Raw genomic sequence first — 17314 nt, forward strand, 5'->3', positions numbered from 1 at the left:
GTGAGTGAGGTGAGTGAGGTGAGTGAGGTGAGTGAGGTGAGTGAGGTGAGTGAGGTGAGTGAGGTGAGTGAGGTGAGTGAGGTGAGTGAGGTGAGTGAGGCCGGGTGTCATCATCATGCCCCCACCAGTCATATGCTTAAAATCTCGAGTTGCTGGACGCAGCAGCAGCAGCAGTCTCTACTTGATGGCTCTCACATCTCGTTGTGTAACTTACTGTAGCATTGCGAGTCATACGTTCATAAGTGAAGATGTGGACTTATGGGTTGTTCTTGGGCATAAAAGGAATTGTGAAGCATTGTTCTGTGGATTCTCCATCTCCTGAGACCTTCTTCTCAGCTCTGGCTTTGTCCTTGTCATTCCTCACCCACCTCTGGCTTTCCATCTCTGGTTTACAATAATCATGATGGTGTAGGTAAGAGTCCACCCACCTAAGAGTCCACCTTCCTTTTGTGACACACGTTTGCCTCGCAATTGATTTCATTCATTTGCCATGTTATTTCATGTACGTTTCATTTGAACGTACTTACTTAACTTGACCATTCTTGCTCTTATTGAACCCATCGAGTCAAATAAGCAAGTGTAATTCCATTGGTATTGGCCTCATTTGGCGGTTCATGTTAATACACTGTTGAGTTTCCCCATCTTCCTTTAAACCATAGGGGACTCATTTTCAGTTGTTTGGACAATATTTACCCCCCCTAGAGGAGTGCGTGCGTGCGTGCGTGCGTGCGTGCGTGCGTCGACCAACCAATCAACCAATCAACCAACCAATCAACCAACCAATCAACCAACCAACCAACCAATCAACCAACCAACCAACCAACCAACCAACCAACCAACCGCAACCAACAAACTAGTGAATAAATGCCCAAAAATAAGGAATACGCCGGTGAGGCGAAGCCCTTTTCCTTTGGCCTGCCGTTTTCCCGCCCTTTTACTTAAAAAAAAAAAAAAAAAAAAAAAAAAATTGGGGGGATTGTTTGTTTGTTTGTTTGTTTACAACTAGGTGGTCGTCGGTCAAGGTCTAGCCCTAACCCTAAAAGGTGGGATGATGATGATCCAAAATTCGGAACGCTTCACGGATTTGCGTGTCATCCTTTCGCAGGGGCCATGCTAATCTTCTCTGTATCGATCCAATTTTATTAGATGTGCTGCCGTAGCGAGCACAAGACAGGCAGCTGCACCAACCCCTATATATCCGGCACGTCACTGGTCGAGTCGTCTTGGGGCGGGGTTGAAGCGCGAGGGCCGGCCCCCTCCCTCGCCATCCCCTCTACCCCTCTACCCCTACTGCTAACAACCCCTGCACCCCACCCCCTACTCTAGTCTAGTCTCGCCCTAGTCTAGTATGGTCGTTGTCGTCCGTCGCCGTGGAGCAGCGCAAGGGTACTGAGGGGCCGTGCGCGGGTATCGTGGAGTAATGGGGGTCATCGCTTCTCGGCCTTTTGGCTCAGATCAAGTGTAGTTTCTGTTCTTGTCAGTTTAATATCTGATAGGTCTCCCACGGGGGCGACCAGTTCTTATTAAGCAGATTTTTGCAAACAGGGAGTCGGAACGAGGGCTCGCTCCGTCCGCTCCGCGCATCGCCCCGGTATCGCAGCTCCTCCGGGGAACGGTGCACTCTTTCTAAGTGTGTCAAAGGGAAACCCTGTGGGTGTGGTGAGGTGAGTGAGGTGAGTGAGGTGAGTGAGGTGAGTGAGGTGAGTGAGGTGAGTGAGGTGAGTGAGGTGAGTGAGGTGAGTGAGGTGAGTGAGGTGAGTGAGGTGAGTGAGGTGAGTGAGGCCGGGTGTCATCATCATGCCCCCACCAGTCATATGCTTAAAATCTCGAGTTGCTGGACGCAGCAGCAGCAGCAGTCTCTACTTGATGGCTCTCACATCTCGTTGTGTAACTTACTGTAGCATTGCGAGTCATACGTTCATAAGTGAAGATGTGGACTTATGGGTTGTTCTTGGGCATAAAAGGAATTGTGAAGCATTGTTCTGTGGATTCTCCATCTCCTGAGACCTTCTTCTCAGCTCTGGCTTTGTCCTTGTCATTCCTCACCCACCTCTGGCTTTCCATCTCTGGTTTACAATAATCATGATGGTGTAGGTAAGAGTCCACCCACCTAAGAGTCCACCTTCCTTTTGTGACACACGTTTGCCTCGCAATTGATTTCATTCATTTGCCATGTTATTTCATGTACGTTTCATTTGAACGTACTTACTTAACTTGACCATTCTTGCTCTTATTGAACCCATCGAGTCAAATAAGCAAGTGTAATTCCATTGGTATTGGCCTCATTTGGCGGTTCATGTTAATACACTGTTGAGTTTCCCCATCTTCCTTTAAACCATAGGGGACTCATTTTCAGTTGTTTGGACAATATTTACCCCCCCTAGAGGAGTGCGTGCGTGCGTGCGTGCGTGCGTGCGTGCGTGCGTCGACCAACCAATCAACCAATCAACCAACCAATCAACCAACCAATCAACCAACCAACCAACCAATCAACCAACCAACCAACCAACCAACCAACCAACCAAGCAACCAACAAACTAGTGAATAAATGCCCAAAAATAAGGAATACGCCGGTGAGGCGAAGCCCTTTTCCTTTGGCCTGCCGTTTTCCCGCCCTTTTACTTAAAAAAAAAAAAAAAAAAAAAAAAAAATTGGGGGGATTGTTTGTTTGTTTGTTTGTTTACAACTAGGTGGTCGTCGGTCAAGGTCTAGCCCTAACCCTAAAAGGTGGGATGATGATGATCCAAAATTCGGAACGCTTCACGGATTTGCGTGTCATCCTTTCGCAGGGGCCATGCTAATCTTCTCTGTATCGATCCAATTTTATTAGATGTGCTGCCGTAGCGAGCACAAGACAGGCAGCTGCACCAACCCCTATATATCCGGCACGTCACTGGTCGAGTCGTCTTGGGGCGGGGTTGAAGCGCGAGGGCCGGCCCCCTCCCTCGCCATCCCCTCTACCCCTCTACCCCTACTGCTAACAACCCCTGCACCCCACCCCCTACTCTAGTCTAGTCTCGCCCTAGTCTAGTATGGTCGTTGTCGTCCGTCGCCGTGGAGCAGCGCAAGGGTACTGAGGGGCCGTGCGCGGGTATCGTGGAGTAATGGGGGTCATCGCTTCTCGGCCTTTTGGCTCAGATCAAGTGTAGTTTCTGTTCTTGTCAGTTTAATATCTGATAGGTCTCCCACGGGGGCGACCAGTTCTTATTAAGCAGATTTTTGCAAACAGGGAGTCGGAACGAGGGCTCGCTCCGTCCGCTCCGCGCATCGCCCCGGTATCGCAGCTCCTCCGGGGAACGGTGCACTCTTTCTAAGTGTGTCAAAGGGAAACCCTGTGGGTGTGGTGAGGTGAGTGAGGTGAGTGAGGTGAGTGAGGTGAGTGAGGTGAGTGAGGTGAGTGAGGTGAGTGAGGTGAGTGAGGTGAGTGAGGTGAGTGAGGTGAGTGAGGTGAGTGAGGTGAGTGAGGCCGGGTGTCATCATCATGCCCCCACCAGTCATATGCTTAAAATCTCGAGTTGCTGGACGCAGCAGCAGCAGCAGTCTCTACTTGATGGCTCTCACATCTCGTTGTGTAACTTACTGTAGCATTGCGAGTCATACGTTCATAAGTGAAGATGTGGACTTATGGGTTGTTCTTGGGCATAAAAGGAATTGTGAAGCATTGTTCTGTGGATTCTCCATCTCCTGAGACCTTCTTCTCAGCTCTGGCTTTGTCCTTGTCATTCCTCACCCACCTCTGGCTTTCCATCTCTGGTTTACAATAATCATGATGGTGTAGGTAAGAGTCCACCCACCTAAGAGTCCACCTTCCTTTTGTGACACACGTTTGCCTCGCAATTGATTTCATTCATTTGCCATGTTATTTCATGTACGTTTCATTTGAACGTACTTACTTAACTTGACCATTCTTGCTCTTATTGAACCCATCGAGTCAAATAAGCAAGTGTAATTCCATTGGTATTGGCCTCATTTGGCGGTTCATGTTAATACACTGTTGAGTTTCCCCATCTTCCTTTAAACCATAGGGGACTCATTTTCAGTTGTTTGGACAATATTTACCCCCCCTAGAGGAGTGCGTGCGTGCGTGCGTGCGTGCGTGCGTGCGTGCGTCGACCAACCAATCAACCAATCAACCAACCAATCAACCAACCAATCAACCAACCAACCAACCAATCAACCAACCAACCAACCAACCAACCAACCAACCAAGCAACCAACAAACTAGTGAATAAATGCCCAAAAATAAGGAATACGCCGGTGAGGCGAAGCCCTTTTCCTTTGGCCTGCCGTTTTCCCGCCCTTTTACTTAAAAAAAAAAAAAAAAAAAAAAAAAAATTGGGGGGATTGTTTGTTTGTTTGTTTGTTTACAACTAGGTGGTCGTCGGTCAAGGTCTAGCCCTAACCCTAAAAGGTGGGATGATGATGATCCAAAATTCGGAACGCTTCACGGATTTGCGTGTCATCCTTTCGCAGGGGCCATGCTAATCTTCTCTGTATCGATCCAATTTTATTAGATGTGCTGCCGTAGCGAGCACAAGACAGGCAGCTGCACCAACCCCTATATATCCGGCACGTCACTGGTCGAGTCGTCTTGGGGCGGGGTTGAAGCGCGAGGGCCGGCCCCCTCCCTCGCCATCCCCTCTACCCCTCTACCCCTACTGCTAACAACCCCTGCACCCCACCCCCTACTCTAGTCTAGTCTCGCCCTAGTCTAGTATGGTCGTTGTCGTCCGTCGCCGTGGAGCAGCGCAAGGGTACTGAGGGGCCGTGCGCGGGTATCGTGGAGTAATGGGGGTCATCGCTTCTCGGCCTTTTGGCTCAGATCAAGTGTAGTTTCTGTTCTTGTCAGTTTAATATCTGATAGGTCTCCCACGGGGGCGACCAGTTCTTATTAAGCAGATTTTTGCAAACAGGGAGTCGGAACGAGGGCTCGCTCCGTCCGCTCCGCGCATCGCCCCGGTATCGCAGCTCCTCCGGGGAACGGTGCACTCTTTCTAAGTGTGTCAAAGGGAAACCCTGTGGGTGTGGTGAGGTGAGTGAGGTGAGTGAGGTGAGTGAGGTGAGTGAGGTGAGTGAGGTGAGTGAGGTGAGTGAGGTGAGTGAGGTGAGTGAGGTGAGTGAGGTGAGTGAGGTGAGTGAGGTGAGTGAGGCCGGGTGTCATCATCATGCCCCCACCAGTCATATGCTTAAAATCTCGAGTTGCTGGACGCAGCAGCAGCAGCAGTCTCTACTTGATGGCTCTCACATCTCGTTGTGTAACTTACTGTAGCATTGCGAGTCATACGTTCATAAGTGAAGATGTGGACTTATGGGTTGTTCTTGGGCATAAAAGGAATTGTGAAGCATTGTTCTGTGGATTCTCCATCTCCTGAGACCTTCTTCTCAGCTCTGGCTTTGTCCTTGTCATTCCTCACCCACCTCTGGCTTTCCATCTCTGGTTTACAATAATCATGATGGTGTAGGTAAGAGTCCACCCACCTAAGAGTCCACCTTCCTTTTGTGACACACGTTTGCCTCGCAATTGATTTCATTCATTTGCCATGTTATTTCATGTACGTTTCATTTGAACGTACTTACTTAACTTGACCATTCTTGCTCTTATTGAACCCATCGAGTCAAATAAGCAAGTGTAATTCCATTGGTATTGGCCTCATTTGGCGGTTCATGTTAATACACTGTTGAGTTTCCCCATCTTCCTTTAAACCATAGGGGACTCATTTTCAGTTGTTTGGACAATATTTACCCCCCCTAGAGGAGTGCGTGCGTGCGTGCGTGCGTGCGTGCGTGCGTGCGTCGACCAACCAATCAACCAATCAACCAACCAATCAACCAACCAATCAACCAACCAACCAACCAATCAACCAACCAACCAACCAACCAACCAACCAACCAAGCAACCAACAAACTAGTGAATAAATGCCCAAAAATAAGGAATACGCCGGTGAGGCGAAGCCCTTTTCCTTTGGCCTGCCGTTTTCCCGCCCTTTTACTTAAAAAAAAAAAAAAAAAAAAAAAAAAATTGGGGGGATTGTTTGTTTGTTTGTTTGTTTACAACTAGGTGGTCGTCGGTCAAGGTCTAGCCCTAACCCTAAAAGGTGGGATGATGATGATCCAAAATTCGGAACGCTTCACGGATTTGCGTGTCATCCTTTCGCAGGGGCCATGCTAATCTTCTCTGTATCGATCCAATTTTATTAGATGTGCTGCCGTAGCGAGCACAAGACAGGCAGCTGCACCAACCCCTATATATCCGGCACGTCACTGGTCGAGTCGTCTTGGGGCGGGGTTGAAGCGCGAGGGCCGGCCCCCTCCCTCGCCATCCCCTCTACCCCTCTACCCCTACTGCTAACAACCCCTGCACCCCACCCCCTACTCTAGTCTAGTCTCGCCCTAGTCTAGTATGGTCGTTGTCGTCCGTCGCCGTGGAGCAGCGCAAGGGTACTGAGGGGCCGTGCGCGGGTATCGTGGAGTAATGGGGGTCATCGCTTCTCGGCCTTTTGGCTCAGATCAAGTGTAGTTTCTGTTCTTGTCAGTTTAATATCTGATAGGTCTCCCACGGGGGCGACCAGTTCTTATTAAGCAGATTTTTGCAAACAGGGAGTCGGAACGAGGGCTCGCTCCGTCCGCTCCGCGCATCGCCCCGGTATCGCAGCTCCTCCGGGGAACGGTGCACTCTTTCTAAGTGTGTCAAAGGGAAACCCTGTGGGTGTGGTGAGGTGAGTGAGGTGAGTGAGGTGAGTGAGGTGAGTGAGGTGAGTGAGGTGAGTGAGGTGAGTGAGGTGAGTGAGGTGAGTGAGGTGAGTGAGGTGAGTGAGGTGAGTGAGGCCGGGTGTCATCATCATGCCCCCACCAGTCATATGCTTAAAATCTCGAGTTGCTGGACGCAGCAGCAGCAGCAGTCTCTACTTGATGGCTCTCACATCTCGTTGTGTAACTTACTGTAGCATTGCGAGTCATACGTTCATAAGTGAAGATGTGGACTTATGGGTTGTTCTTGGGCATAAAAGGAATTGTGAAGCATTGTTCTGTGGATTCTCCATCTCCTGAGACCTTCTTCTCAGCTCTGGCTTTGTCCTTGTCATTCCTCACCCACCTCTGGCTTTCCATCTCTGGTTTACAATAATCATGATGGTGTAGGTAAGAGTCCACCCACCTAAGAGTCCACCTTCCTTTTGTGACACACGTTTGCCTCGCAATTGATTTCATTCATTTGCCATGTTATTTCATGTACGTTTCATTTGAACGTACTTACTTAACTTGACCATTCTTGCTCTTATTGAACCCATCGAGTCAAATAAGCAAGTGTAATTCCATTGGTATTGGCCTCATTTGGCGGTTCATGTTAATACACTGTTGAGTTTCCCCATCTTCCTTTAAACCATAGGGGACTCATTTTCAGTTGTTTGGACAATATTTACCCCCCCTAGAGGAGTGCGTGCGTGCGTGCGTGCGTGCGTGCGTGCGTGCGTCGACCAACCAATCAACCAATCAACCAACCAATCAACCAACCAATCAACCAACCAACCAACCAATCAACCAACCAACCAACCAACCAACCAACCAACCAAGCAACCAACAAACTAGTGAATAAATGCCCAAAAATAAGGAATACGCCGGTGAGGCGAAGCCCTTTTCCTTTGGCCTGCCGTTTTCCCGCCCTTTTACTTAAAAAAAAAAAAAAAAAAAAAAAAAAATTGGGGGGATTGTTTGTTTGTTTGTTTGTTTACAACTAGGTGGTCGTCGGTCAAGGTCTAGCCCTAACCCTAAAAGGTGGGATGATGATGATCCAAAATTCGGAACGCTTCACGGATTTGCGTGTCATCCTTTCGCAGGGGCCATGCTAATCTTCTCTGTATCGATCCAATTTTATTAGATGTGCTGCCGTAGCGAGCACAAGACAGGCAGCTGCACCAACCCCTATATATCCGGCACGTCACTGGTCGAGTCGTCTTGGGGCGGGGTTGAAGCGCGAGGGCCGGCCCCCTCCCTCGCCATCCCCTCTACCCCTCTACCCCTACTGCTAACAACCCCTGCACCCCACCCCCTACTCTAGTCTAGTCTCGCCCTAGTCTAGTATGGTCGTTGTCGTCCGTCGCCGTGGAGCAGCGCAAGGGTACTGAGGGGCCGTGCGCGGGTATCGTGGAGTAATGGGGGTCATCGCTTCTCGGCCTTTTGGCTCAGATCAAGTGTAGTTTCTGTTCTTGTCAGTTTAATATCTGATAGGTCTCCCACGGGGGCGACCAGTTCTTATTAAGCAGATTTTTGCAAACAGGGAGTCGGAACGAGGGCTCGCTCCGTCCGCTCCGCGCATCGCCCCGGTATCGCAGCTCCTCCGGGGAACGGTGCACTCTTTCTAAGTGTGTCAAAGGGAAACCCTGTGGGTGTGGTGAGGTGAGTGAGGTGAGTGAGGTGAGTGAGGTGAGTGAGGTGAGTGAGGTGAGTGAGGTGAGTGAGGTGAGTGAGGTGAGTGAGGTGAGTGAGGTGAGTGAGGCCGGGTGTCATCATCATGCCCCCACCAGTCATATGCTTAAAATCTCGAGTTGCTGGACGCAGCAGCAGCAGCAGTCTCTACTTGATGGCTCTCACATCTCGTTGTGTAACTTACTGTAGCATTGCGAGTCATACGTTCATAAGTGAAGATGTGGACTTATGGGTTGTTCTTGGGCATAAAAGGAATTGTGAAGCATTGTTCTGTGTCTGTGGATTCTCCATCTCCTGAGACCTTCTTCTCAGCTCTGGCTTTGTCCTTGTCATTCCTCACCCACCTCTGGCTTTCCATCTCTGGTTTACAATAATCATGATGGTGTAGGTAAGAGTCCACCCACCTAAGAGTCCACCTTCCTTTTGTGACACACGTTTGCCTCGCAATTGATTTCATTCATTTGCCATGTTATTTCATGTACGTTTCATTTGAACGTACTTACTTAACTTGACCATTCTTGCTCTTATTGAACCCATCGAGTCAAATAAGCAAGTGTAATTCCATTGGTATTGGCCTCATTTGGCGGTTCATGTTAATACACTGTTGAGTTTCCCCATCTTCCTTTAAACCATAGGGGACTCATTTTCAGTTGTTTGGACAATATTTACCCCCCCTAGAGGAGTGCGTGCGTGCGTGCGTGCGTGCGTGCGTGCGTGCGTCGACCAACCAATCAACCAATCAACCAACCAATCAACCAACCAATCAACCAACCAACCAACCAATCAACCAACCAACCAACCAACCAACCAACCAACCAACCAAGCAACCAACAAACTAGTGAATAAATGCCCAAAAATAAGGAATACGCCGGTGAGGCGAAGCCCTTTTCCTTTGGCCTGCCGTTTTCCCGCCCTTTTACTTAAAAAAAAAAAAAAAAAAAAAAAAAAATTGGGGGGATTGTTTGTTTGTTTGTTTGTTTACAACTAGGTGGTCGTCGGTCAAGGTCTAGCCCTAACCCTAAAAGGTGGGATGATGATGATCCAAAATTCGGAACGCTTCACGGATTTGCGTGTCATCCTTTCGCAGGGGCCATGCTAATCTTCTCTGTATCGATCCAATTTTATTAGATGTGCTGCCGTAGCGAGCACAAGACAGGCAGCTGCACCAACCCCTATATATCCGGCACGTCACTGGTCGAGTCGTCTTGGGGCGGGGTTGAAGCGCGAGGGCCGGCCCCCTCCCTCGCCATCCCCTCTACCCCTCTACCCCTACTGCTAACAACCCCTGCACCCCACCCCCTACTCTAGTCTAGTCTCGCCCTAGTCTAGTATGGTCGTTGTCGTCCGTCGCCGTGGAGCAGCGCAAGGGTACTGAGGGGCCGTGCGCGGGTATCGTGGAGTAATGGGGGTCATCGCTTCTCGGCCTTTTGGCTCAGATCAAGTGTAGTTTCTGTTCTTGTCAGTTTAATATCTGATAGGTCTCCCACGGGGGCGACCAGTTCTTATTAAGCAGATTTTTGCAAACAGGGAGTCGGAACGAGGGCTCGCTCCGTCCGCTCCGCGCATCGCCCCGGTATCGCAGCTCCTCCGGGGAACGGTGCACTCTTTCTAAGTGTGTCAAAGGGAAACCCGTGGTGAGTGAGTGAGGTGAGTGAGGTGAGTGAGGTGAGTGAGGTGAGTGAGGTGAGTGAGGTGAGTGAGGTGAGTGAGGTGAGTGAGGTGAGTGAGGTGAGTGAGGTGAGTGAGGTGAGTGAGGCCGGGTGTCATCATCATGCCCCCACCAGTCATATGCTTAAAATCTCGAGTTGCTGGACGCAGCAGCAGCAGCAGTCTCTACTTGATGGCTCTCACATCTCGTTGTGTAACTTACTGTAGCATTGCGAGTCATACGTTCATAAGTGAAGATGTGGACTTATGGGTTGTTCTTGGGCATAAAAGGAATTGTGAAGCATTGTTCTGTGGATTCTCCATCTCCTGAGACCTTCTTCTCAGCTCTGGCTTTGTCCTTGTCATTCCTCACCCACCTCTGGCTTTCCATCTCTGGTTTACAATAATCATGATGGTGTAGGTAAGAGTCCACCCACCTAAGAGTCCACCTTCCTTTTGTGACACACGTTTGCCTCGCAATTGATTTCATTCATTTGCCATGTTATTTCATGTACGTTTCATTTGAACGTACTTACTTAACTTGACCATTCTTGCTCTTATTGAACCCATCGAGTCAAATAAGCAAGTGTAATTCCATTGGTATTGGCCTCATTTGGCGGTTCATGTTAATACACTGTTGAGTTTCCCCATCTTCCTTTAAACCATAGGGGACTCATTTTCAGTTGTTTGGACAATATTTACCCCCCCTAGAGGAGTGCGTGCGTGCGTGCGTGCGTGCGTGCGTGCGTGCGTCGACCAACCAATCAACCAATCAACCAACCAATCAACCAACCAATCAACCAACCAACCAACCAATCAACCAACCAACCAACCAACCAACCAACCAACCAACCAAGCAACCAACAAACTAGTGAATAAATGCCCAAAAATAAGGAATACGCCGGTGAGGCGAAGCCCTTTTCCTTTGGCCTGCCGTTTTCCCGCCCTTTTACTTAAAAAAAAAAAAAAAAAAAAAAAAAAATTGGGGGGATTGTTTGTTTGTTTGTTTGTTTACAACTAGGTGGTCGTCGGTCAAGGTCTAGCCCTAACCCTAAAAGGTGGGATGATGATGATCCAAAATTCGGAACGCTTCACGGATTTGCGTGTCATCCTTTCGCAGGGGCCATGCTAATCTTCTCTGTATCGATCCAATTTTATTAGATGTGCTGCCGTAGCGAGCACAAGACAGGCAGCTGCACCAACCCCTATATATCCGGCACGTCACTGGTCGAGTCGTCTTGGGGCGGGGTTGAAGCGCGAGGGCCGGCCCCCTCCCTCGCCATCCCCTCTACCCCTCTACCCCTACTGCTAACAACCCCTGCACCCCACCCCCTACTCTAGTCTAGTCTCGCCCTAGTCTAGTATGGTCGTTGTCGTCCGTCGCCGTGGAGCAGCGCAAGGGTACTGAGGGGCCGTGCGCGGGTATCGTGGAGTAATGGGGGTCATCGCTTCTCGGCCTTTTGGCTCAGATCAAGTGTAGTTTCTGTTCTTGTCAGTTTAATATCTGATAGGTCTCCCACGGGGGCGACCAGTTCTTATTAAGCAGATTTTTGCAAACAGGGAGTCGGAACGAGGGCTCGCTCCGTCCGCTCCGCGCATCGCCCCGGTATCGCAGCTCCTCCGGGGAACGGTGCACTCTTTCTAAGTGTGTCAAAGGGAAACCCTGTGGGTGTGGTGAGGTGAGTGAGGTGAGTGAGGTGAGTGAGGTGAGTGAGGTGAGTGAGGTGAGTGAGGTGAGTGAGGTGAGTGAGGTGAGTGAGGTGAGTGAGGTGAGTGAGGTGAGTGAGGTGAGTGAGGCCGGGTGTCATCATCATGCCCCCACCAGTCATATGCTTAAAATCTCGAGTTGCTGGACGCAGCAGCAGCAGCAGTCTCTACTTGATGGCTCTCACATCTCGTTGTGTAACTTACTGTAGCATTGCGAGTCATACGTTCATAAGTGAAGATGTGGACTTATGGGTTGTTCTTGGGCATAAAAGGAATTGTGAAGCATTGTTCTGTGGATTCTCCATCTCCTGAGACCTTCTTCTCAGCTCACCTCTGGCTTTCCATCTCTGGTTTACAATAATCATGATGGTGTAGGTAAGAGTCCACCCACCTAAGAGTCCACCTTCCTTTTGTGACACACGTTTGCCTCGCAATTGATTTCATTCATTTGCCATGTTATTTCATGTACGTTTCATTTGAACGTACTTACTTAACTTGACCATTCTTGCTCTTATTGAACCCATCGAGTCAAATAAGCAAGTGTAATTCCATTGGTATTGGCCTCATTTGGCGGTTCATGTTAATACACTGTTGAGTTTCCCCATCTTCCTTTAAACCATAGGGGACTCATTTTCAGTTGTTTGGACAATATTTACCCCCCCTAGAGGAGTGCGTGCGTGCGTGCGTGCGTGCGTGCGTGCGTGCGTCGACCAACCAATCAACCAATCAACCAACCAATCAACCAACCAATCAACCAACCAACCAACCAATCAACCAACCAACCAACCAACCAACCAACCAACCAACCAAGCAACCAACAAACTAGTGAATAAATGCCCAAAAATAAGGAATACGCCGGTGAGGCGAAGCCCTTTTCCTTTGGCCTGCCGTTTTCCCGCCCTTTTACTTAAAAAAAAAAAAAAAAAAAAAAAAAAATTGGGGGGATTGTTTGTTTGTTTGTTTGTTTACAACTAGGTGGTCGTCGGTCAAGGTCTAGCCCTAACCCTAAAAGGTGGGATGATGATGATCCAAAATTCGGAACGCTTCACGGATTTGCGTGTCATCCTTTCGCAGGGGCCATGCTAATCTTCTCTGTATCGATCCAATTTTATTAGATGTGCTGCCGTAGCGAGCACAAGACAGGCAGCTGCACCAACCCCTATATATCCGGCACGTCACTGGTCGAGTCGTCTTGGGGCGGGGTTGAAGCGCGAGGGCCGGCCCCCTCCCTCGCCATCCCCTCTACCCCTCTACCCCTACTGCTAACAACCCCTGCACCCCACCCCCTACTCTAGTCTAGTCTCGCCCTAGTCTAGTATGGTCGTTGTCGTCCGTCGCCGTGGAGCAGCGCAAGGGTACTGAGGGGCCGTGCGCGGGTATCGTGGAGTAATGGGGGTCATCGCTTCTCGGCCTTTTGGCTCAGATCAAGTGTAGTTTCTGTTCTTGTCAGTTTAATATCTGATAGGTCTCCCACGGGGGCGACCAGTTCTTATTAAGCAGATTTTTGCAAACAGGGAGTCGGAACGAGGGCTCGCTCCGTCCGCTCCGCGCATCGCCCCGGTATCGCAGCTCCTCCGGGGAACGGTGCACTCTTTCTAAGTGTGTCAAAGGGAAACCCTGTGGGTGTGGTGAGGTGAGTGAGGTGAGTGAGGTGAGTGAGGTGAGTGAGGTGAGTGAGGTGAGTGAGGTGAGTGAGGTGAGTGAGGTGAGTGAGGTGAGTGAGGTGAGTGAGGTCCGGGTGTCATCATCATGCCCCCACCAGTCATATGCTTAAAATCTCGAGTTGCTGGACGCAGCAGCAGCAGCAGTCTCTACTTGATGGCTCTCACATCTCGTTGTGTAACTTACTGTAGCATTGCGAGTCATACGTTCATAAGTGAAGATGTGGACTTATGGGTTGTTCTTGGGCATAAAAGGAATTGTGAAGCATTGTTCTGTGGATTCTCCATCTCCTGAGACCTTCTTCTCAGCTCTGGCTTTGTCCTTGTCATTCCTCACCCACCTCTGGCTTTCCATCTCTGGTTTACAATAATCATGATGGTGTAGGTAAGAGTCCACCCACCTAAGAGTCCACCTTCCTTTTGTGACACACGTTTGCCTCGCAATTGATTTCATTCATTTGCCATGTTATTTCATGTACGTTTCATTTGAACGTACTTACTTAACTTGACCATTCTTGCTCTTATTGAACCCATCGAGTCAAATAAGCAAGTGTAATTCCATTGGTATTGGCCTCATTTGGCGGTTCATGTTAATACACTGTTGAGTTTCCCCATCTTCCTTTAAACCATAGGGGACTCATTTTCAGTTGTTTGGACAATATTTACCCCCCCTAGAGGAGTGCGTGCGTGCGTGCGTGCGTGCGTGCGTGCGTGCGTCGACCAACCAATCAACCAATCAACCAACCAATCAACCAACCAATCAACCAACCAACCAACCAATCAACCAACCAACCAACCAACCAACCAACCAACCAACCAAGCAACCAACAAACTAGTGAATAAATGCCCAAAAATAAGGAATACGCCGGTGAGGCGAAGCCCTTTTCCTTTGGCCTGCCGTTTTCCCGCCCTTTTACTTAAAAAAAAAAAAAAAAAAAAAAAAAAATTGGGGGGATTGTTTGTTTGTTTGTTTGTTTACAACTAGGTGGTCGTCGGTCAAGGTCTAGCCCTAACCCTAAAAGGTGGGATGATGATGATCCAAAATTCGGAACGCTTCACGGATTTGCGTGTCATCCTTTCGCAGGGGCCATGCTAATCTTCTCTGTATCGATCCAATTTTATTAGATGTGCTGCCGTAGCGAGCACAAGACAGGCAGCTGCACCAACCCCTATATATCCGGCACGTCACTGGTCGAGTCGTCTTGGGGCGGGGTTGAAGCGCGAGGGCCGGCCCCCTCCCTCGCCATCCCCTCTACCCCTCTACCCCTACTGCTAACAACCCCTGCACCCCACCCCCTACTCTAGTCTAGTCTCGCCCTAGTCTAGTATGGTCGTTGTCGTCCGTCGCCGTGGAGCAGCGCAAGGGTACTGAGGGGCCGTGCGCGGGTATCGTGGAGTAATGGGGGTCATCGCTTCTCGGCCTTTTGGCTCAGATCAAGTGTAGTTTCTGTTCTTGTCAGTTTAATATCTGATAGGTCTCCCACGGGGGCGACCAGTTCTTATTAAGCAGATTTTTGCAAACAGGGAGTCGGAACGAGGGCTCGCTCCGTCCGCTCCGCGCATCGCCCCGGTATCGCAGCTCCTCCGGGGAACGGTGCACTCTTTCTAAGTGTGTCAAAGGGAAACCCTGTGGGTGTGGTGAGGTGAGTGAGGTGAGTGAGGTGAGTGAGGTGAGTGAGGTGAGTGAGGTGAGTGAGGTGAGTGAGGTGAGTGAGGTGAGTGAGGTGAGTGAGGTGAGTGAGGCCGGGTGTCATCATCATGCCCCCACCAGTCATATGCTTAAAATCTCGAGTTGCTGGACGCAGCAGCAGCAGCAGTCTCTACTTGATGGCTCTCACATCTCGTTGTGTAACTTACTGTAGCATTGCGAGTCATACGTTCATAAGTGAAGATGTGGACTTATGGGTTGTTCTTGGGCATAAAAGGAATTGTGAAGCATTGTTCTGTGGATTCTCCATCTCCTGAGACCTTCTTCTCAGCTCTGGCTTTGTCCTTGTCATTCCTCACCCACCTCTGGCTTTCCATCTCTGGTTTACAATAATCATGATGGTGTAGGTAAGAGTCCACCCACCTAAGAGTCCACCTTCCTTTTGTGACACACGTTTGCCTCGCAATTGATTTCATTCATTTGCCATGTTATTTCATGTACGTTTCATTTGAACGTACTTACTTAACTTGACCATTCTTGCTCTTATTGAACCCATCGAGTCAAATAAGCAAGTGTAATTCCATTGGTATTGGCCTCATTTGGCGGTTCATGTTAATACACTGTTGAGTTTCCCCATCTTCCTTTAAACCATAGGGGACTCATTTTCAGTTGTTTGGACAATATTTACCCCCCCTAGAGGAGTGCGTGCGTGCGTGCGTGCGTGCGTGCGTGCGTGCGTCGACCAACCAATCAACCAATCAACCAACCAATCAACCAACCAATCAACCAACCAACCAACCAATCAACCAACCAACCAACCAACCAACCAACCAACCAACCAAGCAACCAACAAACTAGTGAATAAATGCCCAAAAATAAGGAATACGCCGGTGAGGCGAAGCCCTTTTCCTTTGGCCTGCCGTTTTCCCGCCCTTTTACTTAAAAAAAAAAAAAAAAAAAAAAAAAAATTGGGGGGATTGTTTGTTTGTTTGTTTGTTTACAACTAGGTGGTCGTCGGTCAAGGTCTAGCCCTAACCCTAAAAGGTGGGATGATGATGATCCAAAATTCGGAACGCTTCACGGATTTGCGTGTCATCCTTTCGCAGGGGCCATGCTAATCTTCTCTGTATCGATCCAATTTTATTAGATGTGCTGCCGTAGCGAGCACAAGACAGGCAGCTGCACCAACCCCTATATATCCGGCACGTCACTGGTCGAGTCGTCTTGGGGCGGGGTTGAAGCGCGAGGGCCGGCCCCCTCCCTCGCCATCCCCTCTACCCCTCTACCCCTACTGCTAACAACCCCTGCACCCCACCCCCTACTCTAGTCTAGTCTCGCCCTAGTCTAGTATGGTCGTTGTCGTCCGTCGCCGTGGAGCAGCGCAAGGGTACTGAGGGGCCGTGCGCGGGTATCGTGGAGTAATGGGGGTCATCGCTTCTCGGCCTTTTGGCTCAGATCAAGTGTAGTTTCTGTTCTTGTCAGAGTTTCTGTTCTTGTCAGTTTAATATCTGATAGGTCTCCCACGGGGGCGACCAGTTCTTATTAAGCAGATTTTTGCAAACAGGGAGTCGGAACGAGGGCTCGCTCCGTCCGCTCCGCGCATCGCCCCGGTATCGCAGCTCCTCCGGGGAACGGTGCACTCTTTCTAAGTGTGTCAAAGGGAAACCCTGTGGGTGTGGTGAGGTGAGTGAGGTGAGTGAGGTGAGTGAGGTGAGTGAGGTGAGTGAGGTGAGTGAGGTGAGTGAGGTGAGTGAGGTGAGTGAGGTGAGTGAGGTGAGTGAGGCCGGGTGTCATCATCATGCCCCCACCAGTCATATGCTTAAAATCTCGAGTTGCTGGACGCAGCAGCAGCAGCAGTCTCTACTTGATGGCTCTCACATCTCGTTGTGTAACTTACTGTAGCATTGCGAGTCATACGTTCATAAGTGAAGATGTGGACTTATGGGTTGTTCTTGGGCATAAAAGGAATTGTGAAGCATTGTTCTGTGGATTCTCCATCTCCTGAGACCTTCTTCTCAGCTCTGGCTTTGTCCTTGTCATTCCTCACCCACCTCTGGCTTTCCATCTCTGGTTTACAATAATCATGATGGTGTAGGTAAGAGTCCACCCACCTAAGAGTCCACCTTCCTTTTGTGACACACGTTTGCCTCGCAATTGATTTCATTCATTTGCCATGTTATTTCATGTACGTTTCATTTGAACGTACTTACTTAACTTGACCATTCTTGCT

At 49.5% G+C, this 17314-nt stretch overlaps 19 non-coding genes and 1 pseudogene across 19 annotated transcripts; 10 read left to right on the top strand and 10 right to left on the bottom strand.

Annotated features, from left to right (window-relative positions):
• Positions 1-1060: 1060 nt before the first annotated feature.
• LOC134031022 (U6 spliceosomal RNA) lies at positions 1061-1167 on the bottom strand. Its single transcript, XR_009931809.1, has one exon. It is a non-coding gene; the product is annotated as a U6 spliceosomal RNA (small nuclear RNA).
• Positions 1168-1429: 262 nt separating this feature from the next.
• LOC134030807 (U2 spliceosomal RNA) lies at positions 1430-1626 on the top strand. Its single transcript, XR_009931739.1, has one exon. It is a non-coding gene; the product is annotated as a U2 spliceosomal RNA (small nuclear RNA).
• A 1118-nt stretch (positions 1627-2744) lies between these two features.
• Positions 2745-2851, bottom strand: LOC134031028 (U6 spliceosomal RNA). Its single transcript, XR_009931810.1, has one exon. It is a non-coding gene; the product is annotated as a U6 spliceosomal RNA (small nuclear RNA).
• Positions 2852-3113: 262 nt separating this feature from the next.
• Positions 3114-3310, top strand: LOC134030809 (U2 spliceosomal RNA). The gene has a single exon (XR_009931740.1). It is a non-coding gene; the product is annotated as a U2 spliceosomal RNA (small nuclear RNA).
• Positions 3311-4428: 1118 nt separating this feature from the next.
• LOC134031032 (U6 spliceosomal RNA) lies at positions 4429-4535 on the bottom strand. The gene has a single exon (XR_009931812.1). It is a non-coding gene; the product is annotated as a U6 spliceosomal RNA (small nuclear RNA).
• Positions 4536-4797: 262 nt separating this feature from the next.
• Positions 4798-4994, top strand: LOC134030813 (U2 spliceosomal RNA). The gene has a single exon (XR_009931742.1). It is a non-coding gene; the product is annotated as a U2 spliceosomal RNA (small nuclear RNA).
• A 1118-nt stretch (positions 4995-6112) lies between these two features.
• LOC134031039 (U6 spliceosomal RNA) lies at positions 6113-6219 on the bottom strand. The gene has a single exon (XR_009931814.1). It is a non-coding gene; the product is annotated as a U6 spliceosomal RNA (small nuclear RNA).
• A 262-nt stretch (positions 6220-6481) lies between these two features.
• On the top strand, positions 6482-6678 carry LOC134030818 (U2 spliceosomal RNA). The gene has a single exon (XR_009931743.1). It is a non-coding gene; the product is annotated as a U2 spliceosomal RNA (small nuclear RNA).
• A 1109-nt stretch (positions 6679-7787) lies between these two features.
• LOC134031045 (U6 spliceosomal RNA) lies at positions 7788-7894 on the bottom strand. Its single transcript, XR_009931815.1, has one exon. It is a non-coding gene; the product is annotated as a U6 spliceosomal RNA (small nuclear RNA).
• A 262-nt stretch (positions 7895-8156) lies between these two features.
• Positions 8157-8353, top strand: LOC134030822 (U2 spliceosomal RNA). The gene has a single exon (XR_009931744.1). It is a non-coding gene; the product is annotated as a U2 spliceosomal RNA (small nuclear RNA).
• A 1110-nt stretch (positions 8354-9463) lies between these two features.
• On the bottom strand, positions 9464-9570 carry LOC134031049 (U6 spliceosomal RNA). Its single transcript, XR_009931816.1, has one exon. It is a non-coding gene; the product is annotated as a U6 spliceosomal RNA (small nuclear RNA).
• A 262-nt stretch (positions 9571-9832) lies between these two features.
• LOC134030826 (U2 spliceosomal RNA) lies at positions 9833-10029 on the top strand. Its single transcript, XR_009931745.1, has one exon. It is a non-coding gene; the product is annotated as a U2 spliceosomal RNA (small nuclear RNA).
• A 1114-nt stretch (positions 10030-11143) lies between these two features.
• On the bottom strand, positions 11144-11250 carry LOC134031056 (U6 spliceosomal RNA). The gene has a single exon (XR_009931818.1). It is a non-coding gene; the product is annotated as a U6 spliceosomal RNA (small nuclear RNA).
• Positions 11251-11512: 262 nt separating this feature from the next.
• LOC134030832 (U2 spliceosomal RNA) lies at positions 11513-11709 on the top strand. The gene has a single exon (XR_009931746.1). It is a non-coding gene; the product is annotated as a U2 spliceosomal RNA (small nuclear RNA).
• A 1095-nt stretch (positions 11710-12804) lies between these two features.
• Positions 12805-12911, bottom strand: LOC134031062 (U6 spliceosomal RNA). Its single transcript, XR_009931819.1, has one exon. It is a non-coding gene; the product is annotated as a U6 spliceosomal RNA (small nuclear RNA).
• A 262-nt stretch (positions 12912-13173) lies between these two features.
• On the top strand, positions 13174-13370 carry LOC134030836 (U2 spliceosomal RNA). Its single transcript, XR_009931747.1, has one exon. It is a non-coding gene; the product is annotated as a U2 spliceosomal RNA (small nuclear RNA).
• A 1105-nt stretch (positions 13371-14475) lies between these two features.
• On the bottom strand, positions 14476-14582 carry LOC134031073 (U6 spliceosomal RNA). The gene has a single exon (XR_009931821.1). It is a non-coding gene; the product is annotated as a U6 spliceosomal RNA (small nuclear RNA).
• Positions 14583-14844: 262 nt separating this feature from the next.
• Positions 14845-15041, top strand: LOC134030841 (U2 spliceosomal RNA). Its single transcript, XR_009931748.1, has one exon. It is a non-coding gene; the product is annotated as a U2 spliceosomal RNA (small nuclear RNA).
• A 1104-nt stretch (positions 15042-16145) lies between these two features.
• LOC134031075 (U6 spliceosomal RNA) lies at positions 16146-16252 on the bottom strand. The gene has a single exon (XR_009931822.1). It is a non-coding gene; the product is annotated as a U6 spliceosomal RNA (small nuclear RNA).
• Positions 16253-16514: 262 nt separating this feature from the next.
• On the top strand, positions 16515-16729 carry LOC134030873 (U2 spliceosomal RNA; annotated as a pseudogene).
• The last annotated feature ends 585 nt before the right edge of the window (positions 16730-17314 follow it).

Source organism: Osmerus eperlanus, chromosome 1 (assembly GCF_963692335.1).
Source record: "Osmerus eperlanus chromosome 1, fOsmEpe2.1, whole genome shotgun sequence".
Classification (NCBI taxonomy): domain Eukaryota; kingdom Metazoa; phylum Chordata; class Actinopteri; order Osmeriformes; family Osmeridae; genus Osmerus; species Osmerus eperlanus.